Below are 19,447 nucleotides of genomic sequence, written 5' to 3'. Positions count from 1 at the left end.
GAAATAATCCTGACTACTGGGTTGCCACACTGTTAGATCCCCGGTACAAAAGTAAATTTGCAGAAATTATTCCTGCCATAGAAAGGGATGCACGCATGCAGGAGTATCAGCAGAGACTGTTGCAGAATCTTACATGTGCTTTTCCACAAAATACCAGTGGTGCACGTAGTGAATCTCACAGTTCCAACTTGCCAACCGTGGGACCGTCAAGTGTTCAGCACTCAAACCGTAACAGAACCACAGTATCTGCTGGTAACATCAATTTTGCGGAATCATTTCACCACTTTTTTAGCCCATCCTTTGCAAGGCCACAGGAGACAAGAAGTCTGACACATAGTCAACGCCTAGAGACGATGGTACAGGAGTATCTCCAAGTAAACATTGAAGCCACGACTGTGTCACTGGACCCTTGCTCTTTTTGGGCTTCCAATCTGGATAAATGGCCGGAGCTAGCCACTTACGCCTTGGAGATCTTGTCATGCCCCGCAGCCAGCGTTCTGTCTGAATGTGTGTTCAGCGCTGCTGGTGGTGTGCTGACAGATAAGCGCACGCGGCTCTCCACTGATAATGTAGACAGACTCACGTTCATAAAGATGAACAAATCATGGATCCGAAACGACTTTTCTACCCCTGTGTCATCCTGGGGAGAGTAAAAGCTTGATGATTGGTTAAAATCACCCTACCAACCGTTTTAAGCTTTCAAATTACTAATCATGTTTATCTGTATCTTGACTGGAAAATAATTTGGGCTTTGTAGCAGTGTGCAGCACTGATCCTATTAGGCCATCTATACTAAAGCTTCACCAGATTTAAAATTAAAAATAATTTTTAGCTGCATCTAGCCCGGAAAATAATTTTGGGGCTCCGAGATGCGCAAGGCACATAAGTGCCTTCTTGCTGCACTACCTGCAGCATGACCCTCATATTGTCAGAATTCGAAGTAATCATGACTACTGGGTTGCCACACTCTTAGATCCCCCAAACTTTTCGATCAACCTTTTCATTTTAATAAAGACCAAAAAAATGGTCATTTTTGAAATTATAAGCATTAGCAGGTTGTTAGAAACTGAAATCAAACAGTTTTCAACTCAAAACTTTATTCTAGGTGATGTTACATTTTCACATAGGACCCCTTGTTCGAAAGGAGCTTCTGAACTCTCTCGTCCATTGAATTTGTCAGGTTTTGGATGGTTTCTGCTTCAATTGTTTTGCATGAGGACAGAATACCCTCCCAGAGCTGTTGCTTAGATGTGAACTGCCTCCCGCCATCATAGACACTCCTTTTAATGATGCTCCAAAGGTTCTGAATGGGGTAGAGGTCAGGGGAGCATGGGGGTCACACCATAAGTTTGTCCCCTTTTATGCCCATATCAGCCAGAGATGCAGATGTTTTATGTGCAGCATGAGATGGTGAATTATCATGCTGAAAAATGATCTTGCTGTGAAATACACGGTTCTTCTTCTTGAACCATGGCAGGAAGTGCTGTTTGAGAAAATCCACATACATTATGGAGTTCATCTTTAGCGCCTTCAGGGATCCTAAAGGGGCCGACAATCTCTCTCCCCATGATTCCAGCCCAAAACATTACTCCACCTCCTCCTTGTTGGCGCTGTAGCCGTGTTTGCGTGGGGTGTCCATCAACCAGCCATCCTCCACTCCATCCATCTGGACCATCGAGCGCTGCACGGCACTCATCCGTGAACAAAACAGTTTTGAAATCAGTCTTCATGTAATGTTTGGCCCACTGGAGCCGTTTCTGCTTGTGTGAAGTGGATAGAGGAGGTCGACAGGATGGCGCATGCACAGCTGCAAACCTCTGAAGGACCCTGCATCTTGTTGTTCGGGGGACGTTGGAGGCACAAGCAGCTTCAAAAACTTGTCTGCTGCTATGACAAGGCTTTTTTGCCGCTGCTCTTTCAACCTGACGTAATTGCCTGTAGGAAAGAGTCCTCAATTTGCCCTTATCAGCACGCACACGTGTGTACTGTGAATCAGCTACATACTTCTTGATTGCCAAGACACTTCATCCTGATCATCGCACAATGTTGATTGTAGTCATGCCTTGACCTAAACACTCCACAATTTGTTGCTTCTCAGCAGCCGACACATCCTTTTTCTTTCCCATTTTGGCAGAAAATGTAGGCTGCTTAATAATGTGAGAGAGCCTTCTTAAGTAGTCTTGCCTTTCATTGGACACACTTGCCAAACTAATTAGCACAGGTGTCTGCAATTGCTTACAGTGATATAAAGAGCCCTGACACACATCACCATCAATGAGTTTAACTGACAAACAAACAAATTCTTCCCTTATCACTCCTAAACACTTTTTGTATAATAATTTGGAACGCGGTGTACATGTGCTTTTCCACAAAACACCAGCGGTTCACGTAGTGAATCTTACAGTTCTAACTTGCCAACCGTGGTCTGTATGGAGTTGTTCAATAAAGGGCCCAAAATTAAGATAACATAGATGGGAGAGGTCTCTATGAATAGGAATTCCTAAGTATTTGATACCCTGTGAGGGCCAGGCAAAGGGAAAGTTGGACTGGATGGAATCCTATATGGATTTGGGGAGGGAGACATCGAGGGCCTCAGACTTCGCTGCATTGATTTTAAAATTTGACCATGTAACAAAGTGATCTATTTCAGCCATAACAGCATGGATGGATATATGTGATTGAGTGATATATACTAGGACATCATCAGCAAATAGAGAGCACTTGTACTCGGTGCCTCCCACCTCAATCCACCTAATATTGGGGTTATGGCGAATTGATGAGAGCAGGTGCTCCGTCACTAGGATGTATAAGAGAGGGGACAGAGGACATCACTGCCTTGTCCCATTGGTGATTGTGAAAGGTGATGAAAATGTTCTGACGCACCCCCTGGGCCTTGGGACACCCGGAGCCGGACCCTTTTTGGTGGATGCTGGTGGTTGTAGTCTTCGTGGCGGCGACCCAGTTCCGTGGCTCAGGGCGGTCAAACCAGTGGCGGAACTATTTATGTGGTTTTCATGTTTAAATGTCCGACTACGCCACCCGTGGATTGCGGTCAGAGTGAACCGCCGCTACAGGGCAGACCACTGAGGCTGGTGTTGTGGGTGCAGCAGAGCGTAGCATAACTCCCCACGGGAGGAGTATAGCCTCAGGGCAGTGTATGCGGAGGATGGGGGTGATGGTGCAGGGCAGCAGCAGTAACGACACGGAGTCAGTGATGCAGTTCAGGGCCTTTACTCACAGTTCTTATTATCCAGACCACGTCTGCAGGTAACGGCTGCCCACGTCGTACTGTGCTCACCAGGTGAGGGGCTCAGACAACTCCCAGATAACTTTGGAGCACTTCACAGGACCCCCTTTGTGTGTCCTTTGTCTGGCCTTTCTTACCAACACTTCTGTCCGGCTGCCTCGGGCCTCCTCTTGGTAAACTTGGCGCCAGTTTCCCTGACCCTATGTGGTGCCTTCCTAGCGGGTGTAGCGAGGGGCTGCGCCACATAAAATGTCAGAGCCTCCGGTTTCTAGCTGAGGGTCGTTTCCTGCCTCCACTAGTTCGGGGACCGGTCTCCCCCTTTGGCCTGACCCCTCCACGCAGGTGGATTCGGGCGTGCGGTGGCGACTCGCCCGTCCGCACCCCTGGGATCCCTTCATTCCTCGTTCCTGGAGCCTTCTCCGCTCCTCTTCCTTCCTTCTCCCTCTTCCAGGCCTGGGCCTCTGTTACTAGGCCCGCCTCCGGAGCAGAGCTCATGCAGAGCCCCTGCTCCCTGCCACTTCTGCTCAGACTTCTCTGCACTGAACTAAGATGGTGCCCACCTTTTATACTCCCTTCTCAATGCACCTAGGAACTGCTTCCTCCCTGCTCCTGCACTACAGGGTTCCCCTTCCTCAGTGTTCCCTCCCCCCACTCCAGCCAGGGACAGGGACTGTCGTGCCCATCTCAGGGGCATATTGGTCGCCCTGCCCCACGGCAATGTGGTGTAATGCATGCAGGTGTCGGGTCCTGATCCACACTCCATCCTTACCTGAGAGTGAGATATCACACCTCTGGGTGAGGTGCAATACGTCTTTAGCAACCGAGCCCTCAGGGTGCTACAGTTCCATTTATCTTCAGCCTAGGTGACGTATTGCGATACAGGGCCGTGATTTTGGCTATAAAAGGGTCCCCTAGACCCCTACCCCAAGCTTTTTAAGAGAATCATATATGGCGTGCCAGGAGACTCTATGGAATGCTTTCTCAGCATCCAACGAGAGTATCTAATTACAAATTTTTAACTGCATCTAGCCCAGGAAATACTTTGTGCCTAGTAGCAGTGTCTGCTAGTAAGCGGATTATCCCGGCTGTTAAGCAAGCTGCACCACCTGTAGTTTGTACACTTAATTTTTTCAAAGGAAATGCTTCGGGACCATGGGATACTTAGTGAAGAGCATCAGGAGGCACCCCAAGGCATAGGGGCTGGGACTGGCAGTAGGATGCCTTGCGGTGGACAGCCGAGCTCGATCCTTATAAAAGCTTTTTAACTGCAGCAGCTTTAGTGGACGCTACTGGAGCTGGAATTACCGCGGCTGCTGGCATGAGACTTGCCCTCCAATAGATCCTTGTAAATGGATTTAAAGTGTATTCATTCAAATTAGAGAGACAATTTAAATTAAAAAGCTTAGAGCTGCCTCCACCACAGGGGGGCTCGCTCGACCCACCAGCGGACAGGCACCAGTATTGGGAGAGGGGGGCTGGCCGTCAGGGTTCACCGCGGCTCTGGCACAAACCCGGCGACACGGAGGTGGCACGGGCAGGAGCGGACTGGCCGTGTCGGCTTCTCACTTTTTGGATTTTAGAAGGGCATGACATGCCTATATCTGTGTCTCCCCCTCCTTTTACTCCTCCACCTCTTTTATTTTCGCATGACTATATGTACTTGTCACTTTTCCATGTGTTAGTTATGTCTTCTGAGCAGTTTGTCAGCTTTTGGACACCTTTGAAGGTGTTTTCTATGTGTTTCTATGTGTTTTTGTTTGCCTGCCATTGGTTTTAACGGTGTTCGAAGGTGTTCGACGAACAGTTCGACGAACAGTTCGGCGAACACACGGGTGTTCGACGAACCGAACCGAACTCGAACACTACGGGGGTGGCTCAACACTAGTTTCTACTTTGATTTCTTTAAGTTTTCTATATTTAGCAAAAAATTATATTTAGTTTACTATCTGTGAGGATAAAGATTTCAGTGTTCTTAGTTGGTATTAGATGGCAGTGGTGTAGTTACAAAGTTTGTTATGCTCAGTATTTAGTGATGAGCAAGCATGCTCCGATATCGAGTTATCTGAGTGTGCTCGGGATCGGATAGAGTAGCCGCCGCACTCGATATAAATGCTCGTGTACCCGAGGGCGCATGCTGATACACAGCCACTACACATGTGGAGAATGCCGGATCCGAACCCGAGCATGCTTGAATAACTCGATATCCGAGCATGCTCGCTCATCACTAACAGTATTCTGTCTTAATACTGAAATTCTGTTTTTCAAGATCCACCGCCACTAGTTCCTCAGTATCTTAAGCTCTCCTGATATTATCTCTTCCAGACACTAAATTCCCAAGATGGCGGCTTTTGGCACAAAAAAAAAACCAGCTATGAAGCTATTGAGAGAAAAGGAGGCTTTGTGAGGATGGTGGGTAATTATAATTGTTACTTTTCCCCCTTTGAGACTAAGGGTCAGTGTATGATATCCAGCGATGTTTGGGAATCCCCAGAAACCAGTGACTACTAGTCTTGGGTCCTTGGCACACGCCGAGCGCAGGGCTCACGACACTATCGGGAACCCCTTGGCTCCTCACCTCCGTTACTGATATTTCTGCGTCCTACGCTGTGGGGAGGACTGTGTCTCTCTGCCCGGGGTCAGGCTCCTTGATCTTCCTCCTCAGCAGAAGTTTGTTCTCACCGTGATGGCCACGGCACTGCAGGTACCCCAGGCACCTGAATCTCGTGGCTGGAGCCAGCTGGTAATTAGGGGGCCTCAGTGTTTTTTTCTGAGATGTGTAAAAGGGGATTTAGAGGCAGATAGTAAGCCTAGGCATATGAGCTATGCTGAAGTGCATCATCTCCTTCTCATGCCCAGGCACTTCCATTGCCGATTTTGATCAGACACCCGGATCAAAATCGGACATGTCTCCAATTTTTTCTTCAGACCTAGTGGTTGGACATGTGCACATCCCCATAGAATATCATGGGTATGAGTGCAACCCGTGAAAACTACGGAAAGCACTCTCTCATATAATCGGTCAAGTGCACGAGCCCTCAGAGATAATATCTACTGCTTTTAAGACATAAACGAGAGCCGTACAAGAGCCGCATGAAAGCTGCACAAGAGCCGCATGAAAGCTGCACAAGAGCTGGCTGAGAGCCGGCTGAGAGCCAAACAAGAGCTTGATGAGAGCCGTATGAGAGCTGTACAAGAGCCGCACAAGAGCCACATGAAAGACGCATGAGAGCTGCACTAGGGCTGCACGAGAGCACACAGCCTGAGGATAAGCCATACATTTTTCCACACTGGATAGCCCTTTTAAGCCCAAAAACATTTCATCCCCTGCCCCCCCCCCCCTTCAAAATAATAAAATAATCCATATGTGCATCTAAACAGAGCCATTAAAAAATACATCTGTGGAGACTCGAGGTTAAGTGTTTGTTCTTGTCCGCTGGCCTGGCTGTCTTTAGAAAGACCGCATGGACCATGGCTCATCCCACTGAATGCCTGCACTCCGTCCCCATGGGCATAATACTACTCAGACTACACAGGGTGAGGGTAAAACAGTGTGGCAATACTTTATTGAACCACCAACAGACAAAAAACATATAGAACAGTCTTATCAAAATATTCAACATGGTGCAAATTACAAAGTCTCACCCTCCAGCTGACTTGCTAGGATTAGAGCAGCTGAAACTTTGGGGCTTCTAGGGCTGACTTCCCACACCAGTGGCACCCCGCTTTTAGCAGGAACCCACAGAGAGGAAGTAAATATAAGCTTAGGAAGCTGACAGTCCATTGAGGCACATGGACCGGTGAGGTGACTGGATGGTCCGAACCTGGCTTCTCTGAGTGGGGTCCAAGTGACCAGAGGGTCCAAATCTGGCATCCGTAAATGTCTCCATGGAGCCAGATAACCATTGGGTCCCAACCTGGCTTCTCCAAACGCATCCATGGTGCCAGGTGAAAGGAAAGTCCCAACCTTGCTTCCCCAAACATCTCCATGGGTTCAGTGATAGTCAATGGAGCATCATATAGAATGTCAAATCTGTGGTCCTCTTGATGGTGCCATGCTGCCTTGAGTGTTGTTCTGTAAGTCCCTCTTGATGGAGCCATGATGTCCTTGCTGTTGTTTTCTAGATTCTCCTCTTGCAGAAGGATTGGGATAACTTTTTATACCCACATCTGTGGTTCAGGCCATCATCCACAGGTCTGGGGGAAGGTGGGATAAGGTCAACTCTCATTGTTTGAGTATTTAATCAATCTGCATAGTTTGTCCTTCACTGTTTGAAAATCAACATGCTACATAGACATAAAATGGGTAATCAACATATTAGCAAACATTGATTGTTCAATGACCCTGCGTCCCTTTCCTCCAAGAATAGCAGCACACTAAAGTGTAGGAGCTGATATAAGAGGTAAACAGCAGCCATTCCGTAATTCACAAACATCAGATCAAGAGTCAACATTCAGACAATATGAACAATAATTAAGATTAAATACTGTGTCGTCACAACAACACTTCATGTAAAATGCGGGTCATCATAACTCTACATAAGAAATTATGGTTAAATCAGTGTGAATATAAAAAAAATCTTCATCATTGAAGAGTAAACACTTTTTTACAGTTTCATTTTTAGGCACATTAATTGCCTGCTGATCAGTAGGGAAAAGGGGTAGTGCCCAGCCACAATAGCAACTTATATATACCTGAATAGAGCTTGAAATTACTGCATCCCAGTGTATGAAAATGGGCTTGTTTCTCAAGAGGTTGGATATGTGATTTCTTAGTCCTCAGCACACCATAAGAAAGATTAAAGAAAACAAAAGGATTCCATTCTAGTAACAAAAGCAGAATGCTAAGCAAAAAAAAATAAAAGTAAAGAAGAAGAAAAAATGGAACAAAATGAAACTATATAACAAATGGGTGAAAAACAGTAATAAAAGCCCCAAGGTCAGTAGTCCGATGTATTGTGGCCTGCATAATGTGTGTTACTATGGCAGACAACTCACCATCTTTATCTTTCACAGTGTTAAAAGATTAACCCACCGTCAGACATTTTTTAATCTTCAGAGCAAAATGAAAATGTCTTGTGTTATTATCGCTACTTTGCCAATTTTTTTTTCTTTAAAAGTCATTTAATCTTCATCGACCACTTTCGGATATTTAAAAATTTGTCTTTGACCTTGAATAAAAAAAAAAAAAAAAAAAAGTTTTCTGAAAAGTTTGAAAAAGTTTCAGATGAATTTTGAAACACGAAATAATGAAAGTTTAATTCTGTGAAGATTTCCCAAAATGAACGGTAGAAATAACACGTCCATCACTGAACTGATTCTTTTGGGTTTTTCCAATGATGTGAAGATAAACATTTGCCTGTTCTTGTCATTTTCCATCATCTACGCGGTAACGATTTTTGGAAATAGTTTACTAATGTACGTAGTGTTCATCAATCCTCGCTTACGGACCCCCATGTACTTTTTCCTTGCCAATCTGTCTTTTATAGACTTGTGTAACTCTTCCTCGGCTGTTCCCAAACTGCTGATAGACCTGCTCTCTACTTACCGAAACATCTCCCTTACGGCTTGTCTCATCCAGTTCAAAGCCATAGTATTAATAGGGACTACGGAGTGCAACCTGCTGGCCGTCATGGCTTATGACCGGTATGTCGCCATCTGCCGTCCCCTGCATTATCCGGTATTGATGAGGTGGAGTGTGTGTTACCACTTGACTGCCTTTGTATGGTTCTTCAGTTTTACGACTTCTGTGATGCCGTCCTTTGCTTTACCCCTAGTACTGTGTTACCCAAACCAGGTCAATCACTTTATGTGTGAGATTCTAGCATTACTCAAAGTATCATGTGACGACACACACATTAAAGAAATTGTGATATTTTCTCTTAGTTTTATAACTATATTTCCTCCATTCGTCTTCATTGTGACGTCCTATCTTTGCATTATCCGCTCTATCCTAAAGATTCAGTCCACTCAACGGTCTAAGGCTTTTTCCACATGTAGCTCCCATATTTTGGTGGTAGCGTTGTACTTTGGTACTGGAATAGTCACATACTTTGGAAAGTCCAACAAGGATTCAGAAAATCGAGAGAAATACGCCTCTGTTTTTTACGTTGTTATCACCCCAATGTTAAACCCTCTGATTTACAGTATAAACAACCGGGAAGTAAAAAGAACAAAAGTCGTTGCGAAAAAAATCTCATTATAAAAGAAGTGAATCCAAAAGACCCGATTCATCATTTGCGTTTTTTTTAAGTCCCTTTTCTTTTTCTACCTTGTGCCAATCATTAATTTTTTTTTTTATGTCAAATTCATCAAAATGACTGTTGACAAATTTTACGAAAAGTAAAAAAAATGGTCTTTTTTTTTTTGTCACTCTTTAACCATTTTTTTGACTTTTTAGAGCAAAAAAAGTTGCATGTTTTACAAAATGTGACCAAAACTGTTAAAAAAAAAAAACAATTCTGGGATACATAAAAATAACTCCAATTGGGGGACCCGAGTACATTTGTGACAAATTTTGGAACTTTTTGAAAAATCACAAAGTGATGAACCACGCGAAAATTCACACCTAAAAAAAAAAACAAAGAACGAACACATAAAATAGACGTCAAAAAAGCCGTAAATGGAGAAATAGATTTAGTGTGAATTAAAAAAAAAAAGGCGAAAAAAAAATAAAAAACGTAATTGCAAAAATGAATTGGGCCCAAAGTTTACAGCTTTCCACTGGGAGTCAGTTTTAGCTTTTATACTGTTTTTTTTTAGGATTTGCCATGATTGTTTTTAAAAAATGCAAATCTTTTCAAATTATATATTAATAATAATTTCAATATCAGCCTGATAAGGGTGGTGTACTTACTTAGAAAATGTCATAATGGTTCTATAATAATGAATGAGTTTAGGTAGACCCTCGTGTATACTTAAGCTTACAACACGCATATGCTTACCCATGTCTAAAGACATACTGATAGGGAATTTAGATTATGAGCCCCAATGGGGACAGTGATGATAATGTCTGTACAGCACTACGGAATATGATGGTGTTATATAAGAGAAGAAAATAAATAAAAATGTATGTGTGAACTTTTTACAAAAAGGTGCCCCCATGTCAGCACATTACATGGTAGAGTGAATGGTGTCATTCATAACTACAACTCTTCAAGCAGGAAATAAGGCCTCGTAAGCGATGTCTATACAAGAATAAAAAATATTTGACTCTCGGAAAAAGGTGGAGGAAATAAAAAGGGGAGGAAAAAATGAAAGCACAAAACCAGAAAATATGAAGGGATGAATGGGCACAATGTGCTTACTGGTGCCAGCACACAGGGGGTGCAGGATCTTGGTGGTTCCAGTACACATAAGGTGGCACAGTTTTTCTATATGGCGGAATACCCCGGACGTTTAGAACACAAAGCAGATTCTGTAAACTTCTTCCTCAGGTCCTTGTTCTTCTCACAGGGACCACACCCAGAATCGTGTTATTTCACATAGAACTGTACCAATTTCTGAATTCCTGCAATGTATCAAACCACAATCTCTCTGTTTCTCATACTCCCAGATCTCTAGTGTTCTGCATCTCTGACTAGGGAAAAAGGACATTCCAGAACTAGTCTTCAAAATACCCTGTTTCAAAGGACTTTGCTTTTCTGCTCCAGACCCTGCATCCAAGAACCTCACTTCTCTGACCCAGACCATGTTTTCCAAGGACCTCTCTTCTCTTACCAAGACCCTGCTCCCAAGAACCTCCCTTCTCTGACCCAGACCGTGTTTTCCAAGGACCTCTCTTCTCTTACCAAGACCCTGCTCCCAAGAACCTCCCTTCTCTGACCCAGACCGTGTTTTCCTAGGACCTCTCTTCTCTTACCAAGACCCTGCTCGCAGGAACTTCACTTCTTTGACCTAGACCATGTTTTCCAAGGACCTCTCTTCTCTTACCAAGACCCTGCTCCCAGGAACTTCACTTCTCTGACCTAGACCATGTTTTCCTAGGACCTCTCTTCTCTTACCAAGACCCTGCTCGCAGGAACTTCACTTCTCTGACCCAGACCATGTTTTCCAAGGACCTCTCTTCTCTTACCCAGACCCTGCTCCCAAGAACCTCCCTTCTCTGACCCAGACCATGTTTTCCAAGGACCTCTCTTTTCTTACCAAGACCCTGCTCCCAAGAACCTCCCTTCTCTGATCCAGACCATGTTTTCCAAGGACCTCTCTTCTCTTACCCAGACCCTGCTCCCAAGAACCTCGCTTCTCTGACCTGTTCCCAAAAACCTCGCTTCTCTGTCAACATTACTAAAGTCTACGTCAATTTGATTCACGACTGTACCATTAGGCCTCCAGGACTACCAGACCCTCTATTTTCTGGTTCACTTGGTCAGGAACCTTCACTAGCAAAATACAGTATCTAACAACAGCCTTTCCGCGGTTAAACATATCACCCACTCCATCCACTGGTTCCCTCACTGGACAATTTCTCACACCCCCAGAAGCCTCTCCAGAGTGAAACCACTTTGGGATGTTGATACCCTTAGCCAAACCTACTTCAGTGATGGGTGACACAGAACACTTTTATGTTTATGCCAACCCCCTTCACGGCAAGACTCTCAGCTATCTGACATCCTCTGCATTATTATATTTTCAGTGTAGCGTTGGCTATCACCTAGCAGCTTTTTTGTGGTTATTTTGTTTTCTTATTGTCTTCTCCCATCAATAGCAATGTCGGACACATTGTGTTGCCATTTCTTGTGTGTGACACTATCGGTAATAAAGATGGAAGGTAGCGATATCAATGATAATAAAATAACATTTTTTTTTCTATTTTTATGTCTATTCCCCTTTATAGTTACTCTAGTGTCCTATGTCTTATCTTCTGCAGTTTAGCTTCTGTAATCTTTTTTCGAAGATTAGCTGTGCAGGAAGGTTGAAGAGTTGCATCTCTCACATCCCGGTGGTGGTTTTGTACTCTTTTTTTTAGAATAATCACGCTCCTAGGACCTTCTACAGATGATTCTTCAGACCAGGAGAAATACATCTCAATACTTATTTGTCATTATATTTTCAATTTATATTTTTAATTTTCAATTTTAAAGTGGTTTTCCCAAAATCTGCCTCCACTCCGCTCATTGTCAATGGGACTGCCAAAAATAGTTACCGTATTTTTCAAACTATAAGACGCACTTTTTTCCTCCAAAAATTTGGAGAAAAGTGGGGGGCATGTCTTATAATCTGAATGTGTATAGTCCAAATAGTGTTGCTGTGGATGGGGGTGGAGTGGCAGCGGCAGAGGAGCGGTGCACAGGGGGCAGAAGCCGCTTGCTGCAGCCGACTCTGTGCCCGCTGCTAAAGAAAATGAATATTCACTGCTCCCCACGCCCATGGGCATGTGGACCACTGACTATTCATTCTCCTTAATAGCGCGCACAGTGTCAGCCATGGGCGCTGCTCCTGCAGCAGCTTGGCGATCCAGTGTGCCCATTATTAAAGAGAATGAATATTCACCAGTCCCCACTCCCATGGGTGAATGCTCTTTAATAGCGGGCACACTTGATTACCGAGCCACTGCTGCAGCAGCGGCCTCGGATGACACTGTGCACGCTATTAAGGAGAATGAATAGTCACTACTATCTACTCCCATATTCCGGGCATGAAGAGTAGTGACTATTCCGACAGCTCATCTCCGCATGTGAGGGTACATGGCAGTGACGTCATGCGCTGCCCACACAGTGAGATCAGCTGCTGCTGGCAGCAGAACAGGACAAAGCGCTGGAGCAGAGGGAAGAAAGGTGAGTAGAATCATTTATTTTTTGGTGCACCGCATGATGGGGATGGCAATGAGGGTGCCATGCATACCAGGATGGGAGTGCCATGCATACCAGGATGGGGGATGACGGAGACATGCATACCAGGATGGGGATGAGGGGTGCCATGCATACCAGGATTGGGGATGACGGAGCCATGCATACCAGGATGGGGATGAGGGGTGCCATGTACACCAGGATTAGGGATCATGTATATGGGGATGGGGGAATCATGTAACAGGAAGGGGGCCATATATACCAGGATGGGGGATATTAGTACAGAATTGGGGGACATTACCCCTATCACAGTGTCAGCAGCAGATACCCTCCCCCATAACAGGGCATCATGACCACATTTTTTGCTTCAATTTTTTTTCTATTTTCCTACTCTAAAACCTAGGTGCGTCATTTGGTCCGGCGCGTCTAATAGTCTGAAAAATATGGTAAGTGCTTTCTCCAGCATGTCCATGAAAAATAAATGAAGCATAAGCCAGGCATGTGGACCTTCGCTCAAATCAAGACATGGCTCTGCTAGGATTCCTGGGCCACTTTCTTGGGATCTCTGGTGGTTCCAGGAGATGGATGTGACGCGCCCCCTGGGCCTTGGGATACCCGGTGCCGGGCCGGTGGATGCTGGGGAATGTCACAGTGGCGGTGACCCGGTCCGTGACCCAGGGCGGTCAATAAAAGGGGTTATGGATAGGGGATTTATAGTGTTTTTATAGAGTTTGTGACGCCACCTGTGGTTTGCGGCTATGTGGAGCCGCCGCTGCGGAACAGTCCTCTGAAGCTGATGTTACTGCAGCAGGAATGGTGTGGCTCTCCACAGGAAGAGCTAGCTTCAGGGCAGTATAGAAGATGTTGGTTGTGGTGGGCGTTGTAGAGCAGGGAGTGATGGCGCAGCAAGAAACACAGAGACAAGGTGGTGCAGTCCTCTGGGTCTTTACTCACGGTTATTGCAGTCCAAGTTACAGACGTAAAAGAAACTTCCCGTGGTGTGCTGCGTTTATTCAGTGAGGGGCTCAGTCCACCCCCAGGTAACTCCGGAGTACATAGCAGGACCCCCTTCTGTGTCCTCTCTCTGGCTGTCTCCCTGAACCTCATACCAAGTGTCCCAGTCCAGTATCTGCGGGCCTTAGCGGGCGACGTCTGTTCCGTCCCCTGGGTCCTATATAGCTACCTTCCTGGTGAGACTGGTATGGAATGTTGGCTACAGGACATGAAATACTGCAGCCTCCGGTTTCTAGTTAAGACGTACAATCTTTTGCTAGTTGAGGGATCTGGTTCCCTGTATGCAGCCTGACCCCTCCACCTCCCGGTAGATGTGGGCGTACGGGTGGCCTTCTGCACGGCCCTTACCCCTAGGGTCCCTTCTTCTGTTCCTGGAGCCTCTCTGCTCCCTCTCCTCTCTTCTCTCCTTCTCCTCTCAGACTTGGGCCTCACTGGCTAGGCCCGCCTCTGGAGCAGAGCTCCTACAGAGCCTCTGCTCCTGTCACTTTCCTCCTCAGACTGAACTCTGTCCTGACTGGACTGAACTCTCTAAGATGGTTTCTCTTTTTATATCTTTCTTCTATGTGCTCCCCTTAACTACGTCCTCCACCCACACCCACTACATGGTTCCCCTTTACTAGGTCCCCCCCCCACTCCAGCCAGAGACTAGGGACTGTGCTCTCCCGTAGGAGCAATCTCGCCCTGCCCTCTGAAGTGTGGTGTAATGAATGCATGTGTTAGGGTAATGAGCCATACTCCTTCCTTACCTGAGAGTGAGATACCACATCTCTGGGTGAGATGCAACACCTCTGTGGCGACCCAACCCTCCGGGGCACCACAGATGCCCAACAATCAGCAAGTTATCAAATGAATAGAGGTCAACTTGCCTTTTTTGGATCTTCCATTTAAAACCCTCTAGCAATAGTGACCTGAAGGGAACTACTGTTAAGGTGGTTTTTAATTTGACACGGCAAAAAAAATCTATAGCCCCTCGTTTTCATACCCCAAATGTGAATGCAAGCTATTGTATTAGACATTTAGTTTCAGAAAAGTTCCTGAGGTTGTTTATCCTTGGTCGTTGCCTGTAAGAAATGTAAAAACCTCCACCAACTGGGTGTAGACGGCAGAACTTCTCTGTGGGTGTTTGCTTTTTCTCCTATGAAACTAGCCTATCAAAGCACAGCCGCACCCATAGTTTTAGAGGAGAAAAAGGAAACGCCCAAAGATAAGGTCTGTGTTAAACACACAGTTGGTTGAAGGACCACATAAGAGCACCATGAAAGGGTGACATAAACTTTGTAACGGAGGTGCACAAAAGAAAATGAAAAAGTGTTCCAGAATCAGTGGAACAGCAACATAAATTAAAAAGGATCCACTTTTGTGCAACAATATTAACGATGGTGCTCCATATGGTGCTACATGACTGTGTTATTCTGTAAGGGTGTGGACTGTATTGCTCTGTTCCTGTCCCTGAAGCCAACAATCACATAATGTAGATAATGTCATGCGTTTTATATATATATACATATGGCGTCATGTGAAATATGAACTATGTACTGTGGCTTTACTGTATATTATAAATAGACTGTAATATGGTAGTGAACAACATAGGGTAAGAGATAGACTAAGACATAAGATATAGGACATAGGATAAATATAGGCTCAGTACATATTGTTATAAGATAGATATAGGATACAGTTAATGTTTGGGATTAGCCCACAGCGGGAGGAAGTTAGCAAGTTTGGAAATGGACTCACTTCCTTATAGTTAGTGAGAAAGGGAAATAGTTTGGTGAACGAATCATTTTGTAGTAAAATCCAATAAATATTAAATAACTTTGTACCTCTACATGAAATCATGGCAAATTGTTAAATAGACTCCATTCTCAACTGGTCTCCTTAAGTAGCAATTACTCCCCAAAGCATTCTCAAAAACAAAATTCCTTCCTTGGATTTTTATATATTTTTTTCTTTCACATGCTACATTAATTAATCTCCAGGGCTGATCAATTCTGATTAAAGTATAAACAATTGTTATATAAGCCGTAATATCACATTGTACCTAAATATCAGCTATATAGCCCTTGCTGTGCCATGTCTTGTCATTTTTGGTAATTTTTCTATATTATTTCATTTTTTTTTTATTTATCATTTTCTCTATAATATTCTTTGCTATTGTGAATTTAGAATCTTGGGTAAAAGTGGAAAAAACGTTCCACAAAAAAAGGTAAATTTTTATGATTTCTATAAATTGATTTGAATTTTATTTGCTCTTTTTATTTTTTTTATCTTTTATCCTTTTTTTGAACAAAAATTCCTGAATATTTGCTCCTTTATCACATAAAAGAAAATATAATGATTTACAACAGGCACAATGCTGAAGACTTTTTTTTATCACTAATCTTAGCACCAGGACCAGGTTATTTGTCAGATAAGATGTCCTGATCCTCGGCTGGTTAATCATGTGTAGTTTATTGATGATGGCTGCTCTATTAGGCAAAAATGAAGTAATGTACAGTGTATACAGTAAGACTCTGGTAATGTCATGTTTGGGCTCCATATCTAACATGCTGTGTAGTTCTTTATACTAGAGTATAGGGACAATTTTTTTTCCTAAATGCATGAATTTTTGCCTAAAACATAATTTTTGCAGTTAGGTTACATTAAGAAAAAAAATTAAAATATATGCCGAGTTAACTGAGAATCCATCAGCAAGCACATTGTGAATGAAGAGTTGATAAATCTTTGTCTTTTTTCCTCTGAACTCCTCTCAGCTCATTTATGAATGAAAAATTTAGCTTAAAGGGAATCTATCAGCAGGTTTTTGCTACCTCATCTGAGGGCAGTATAACGTAGGCAAAGATTCCCTGAATCCAAAAATGTATCATTTAGATTAATGGGTGCAGCCATTCTCACACAATCAGAGCTTTTAGATTTAGAATAAAGCAGAGTTGAGGAAGCTAACCCCGCCCACAGCAGGCTCTCCTTGTGCAAAGTCCATAGACAGTGAGGTGCTTATCACAGGGGAAGGAGGCGTGGCTGGACTACACTGTGTTCCAAATTATTATGCAAATAATATTTTCTCAGATTTTCCCAAATTACCTATATGAATTGCAGTCATTGTAATTTTCCAGTCATATAACTATTAGAGTACAATTGAAAGGTTTTTGTATAAACTGCCGATGATAACAGGATATTTAAAAAAAAATAAAAAACTCAAACTGCACTCAAAATGCATGTTCCAAATTATTATGCACAGCAGAGTTTTCAACCTTTTCATTTTAATAAAGAACAAAAAAATGGTCATTTTTGAAATTATAAGCATTAGCAGGTTATTACACACTGAAATCAAACAGTTTTCAACTCAAAACTTTATTCTAGGTGATGTTACATTTGCACATAGGACCGCTTGTTGGAAAGGAGCTTCTGAACTCTCTCGTCCATTGAATTTGTCAGGTTTTGGATGGTTTCTGCTTCAATTGTTTTGCATAAGGACAGAATACCCTCCCAGAGCTGTTGCTTAGATGTGAACTGCCTCCCGCCATCATAGACACTCCTTTTGATGATGCTCCAGAGGTTCACAATGGGGTTGAGAACTCGATGGTCCAGATAGATGGAGTGGAGGATGGCTGGTTGATGGACACCCCATGCAAACACGGCTACGGCGCTAACAAGGAGGAGGTGGAGTAATGTTTTGGGCTGGAATCATGGGGAGAAAGATTGTCGGCCCTTTTAGGATCCCTGAAGGGGTAAAGATGAACTCCATAATGTATGTTGAGTTTCTCAAACAGCACTTCCTTCCATGGTTCAAGAAGAAGAACCGTGTATTCCGCAGCAAGATCATTTCATGCATGATAATGCCCCGTCTCATGCTGCACATAACACATCTGCATCTCTGGCTGCTATGGGCATAAAAGGGGACAAACTTATGGTGTGACCCCTATGCTCCCCTGACCTCAACCCCATTGAGAACCTCTGGAGCATCATCAAAAGGAGTGTCTATGATGGCGGGAGGCAGTTCACATCTAAGCAACAGCTCTGGGAGGGTATTCTGTCCTCATGCAAAACAATTGAAGCAGAAACCATCCAAAACCTGACAAATTCAATGGACGAGAGAGTTCAGAAGCTCCTTTCCAACAAGCGGTCCTATGTGCAAATGTAACATCACCTAGAATAAAGTTTTGAGTTGAAAACTGTTTGATTTCAGTGTGTAATAACCTGCTAATGCTTATAATTTCACAAATGACCATTTTTTTGTTCTTTATTAAAATGAAAAGGTTGAAAACTCTGCTGTGCATAATAATTTGGAACATGCATTTTGAGTGCAGTTTGAGTTTTTTATTTTTTTTTAAATATCCTGTTATCATAGGCAGTTTATACAAAAACCTTTCAATTGTACTCTAATAGTTATATGACTGGAAAATTACAATGACTGCAATTCATATAGGTAATTTGGGAAAATCTGAGAAAATATTATTTGCATAATAATTTGGAACACAGTGTAATGTAGTCCAGCATTGTTAATCTCTTAGAGATAAATCCTTTACAGTTAGTAAGTAACAGCACGCACTGTGACAAGTACACATCCCTGAATTCTGTGTTTCAGCCTCTATCTCCTGCTGTCTTCAGATTACCTAGAAAAAACCTGCTGACAGATTCCCTTTAAGTTTCAAGTGGTCATAAATCAGCAGAGTTGACCTCAGAAGAAGCAGAGCAGAACTGAATTCTCCGTTTCATTTCTTATTATTGATTACGACCTAGGTATCATCTTGAAAGGCAGAGATCAATATTGTAAAGTCAATAGTGTGGCAGTTTTGGGCAATTGTGGCGCCCCTGAGGGTTCAGTCGCCACAGGGGTACTGCACCTCAGAATGAGGCTTTACATCTCCTCTCCTAGGTAAGGATGGAGTGCTACATAGGACCCCAACCACACACTCAACACTACACCACTCCAGTTCTGAAGGGGGCCTAAAGCACCATAGTGCTGCCCCGGGCCTGAATGGAGGAGTTGGGGGAACCAAAGTTAGGGGGAACCACGTAGTGAGTGAGGGTGGAGGAAGTATTTTACTTAAGCACTTATTAGAATTATATTTAACTGGAGGCCATTTTAATAACCGGGTCTTTAGTCGTGGGTCTTTGGGACGGCAGGTCAGCACAAGGCTGCATCCGGCTGAGGGTCCATGGTTCCCGGTCTCAGGCCTCGAGACGGGGGATTGGGGCAGAGCTATAACCGGCTCTGTCCCTGGTCAGAGTCCAACCAAGAAGGCCCAGGAGGGGAGCAGAGGAGTTAGGCTCCACAGGCGAAAGGATCTCAGGGGGTGCGGACGGAGCAGAGTCGCCACCTGCATACCTTATTCTGGCCCTGCCAGAGAGACCCTGCCACAAGAGGGGGTACCGGTCTCCGATTATCTGACTTTGCACT

Source organism: Phyllobates terribilis, unplaced genomic scaffold, assembly GCF_046119375.1.
Source record: "Phyllobates terribilis strain yellow unplaced genomic scaffold, ASM4611937v1 Scaffold_3__8_contigs__length_932513732, whole genome shotgun sequence".
Taxonomy (NCBI): Eukaryota; Metazoa; Chordata; class Amphibia; order Anura; family Dendrobatidae; genus Phyllobates; species Phyllobates terribilis.
The sequence above is the reverse complement of the archived record's forward strand: the minus strand, read 5'-3'. Positions refer to the sequence as shown.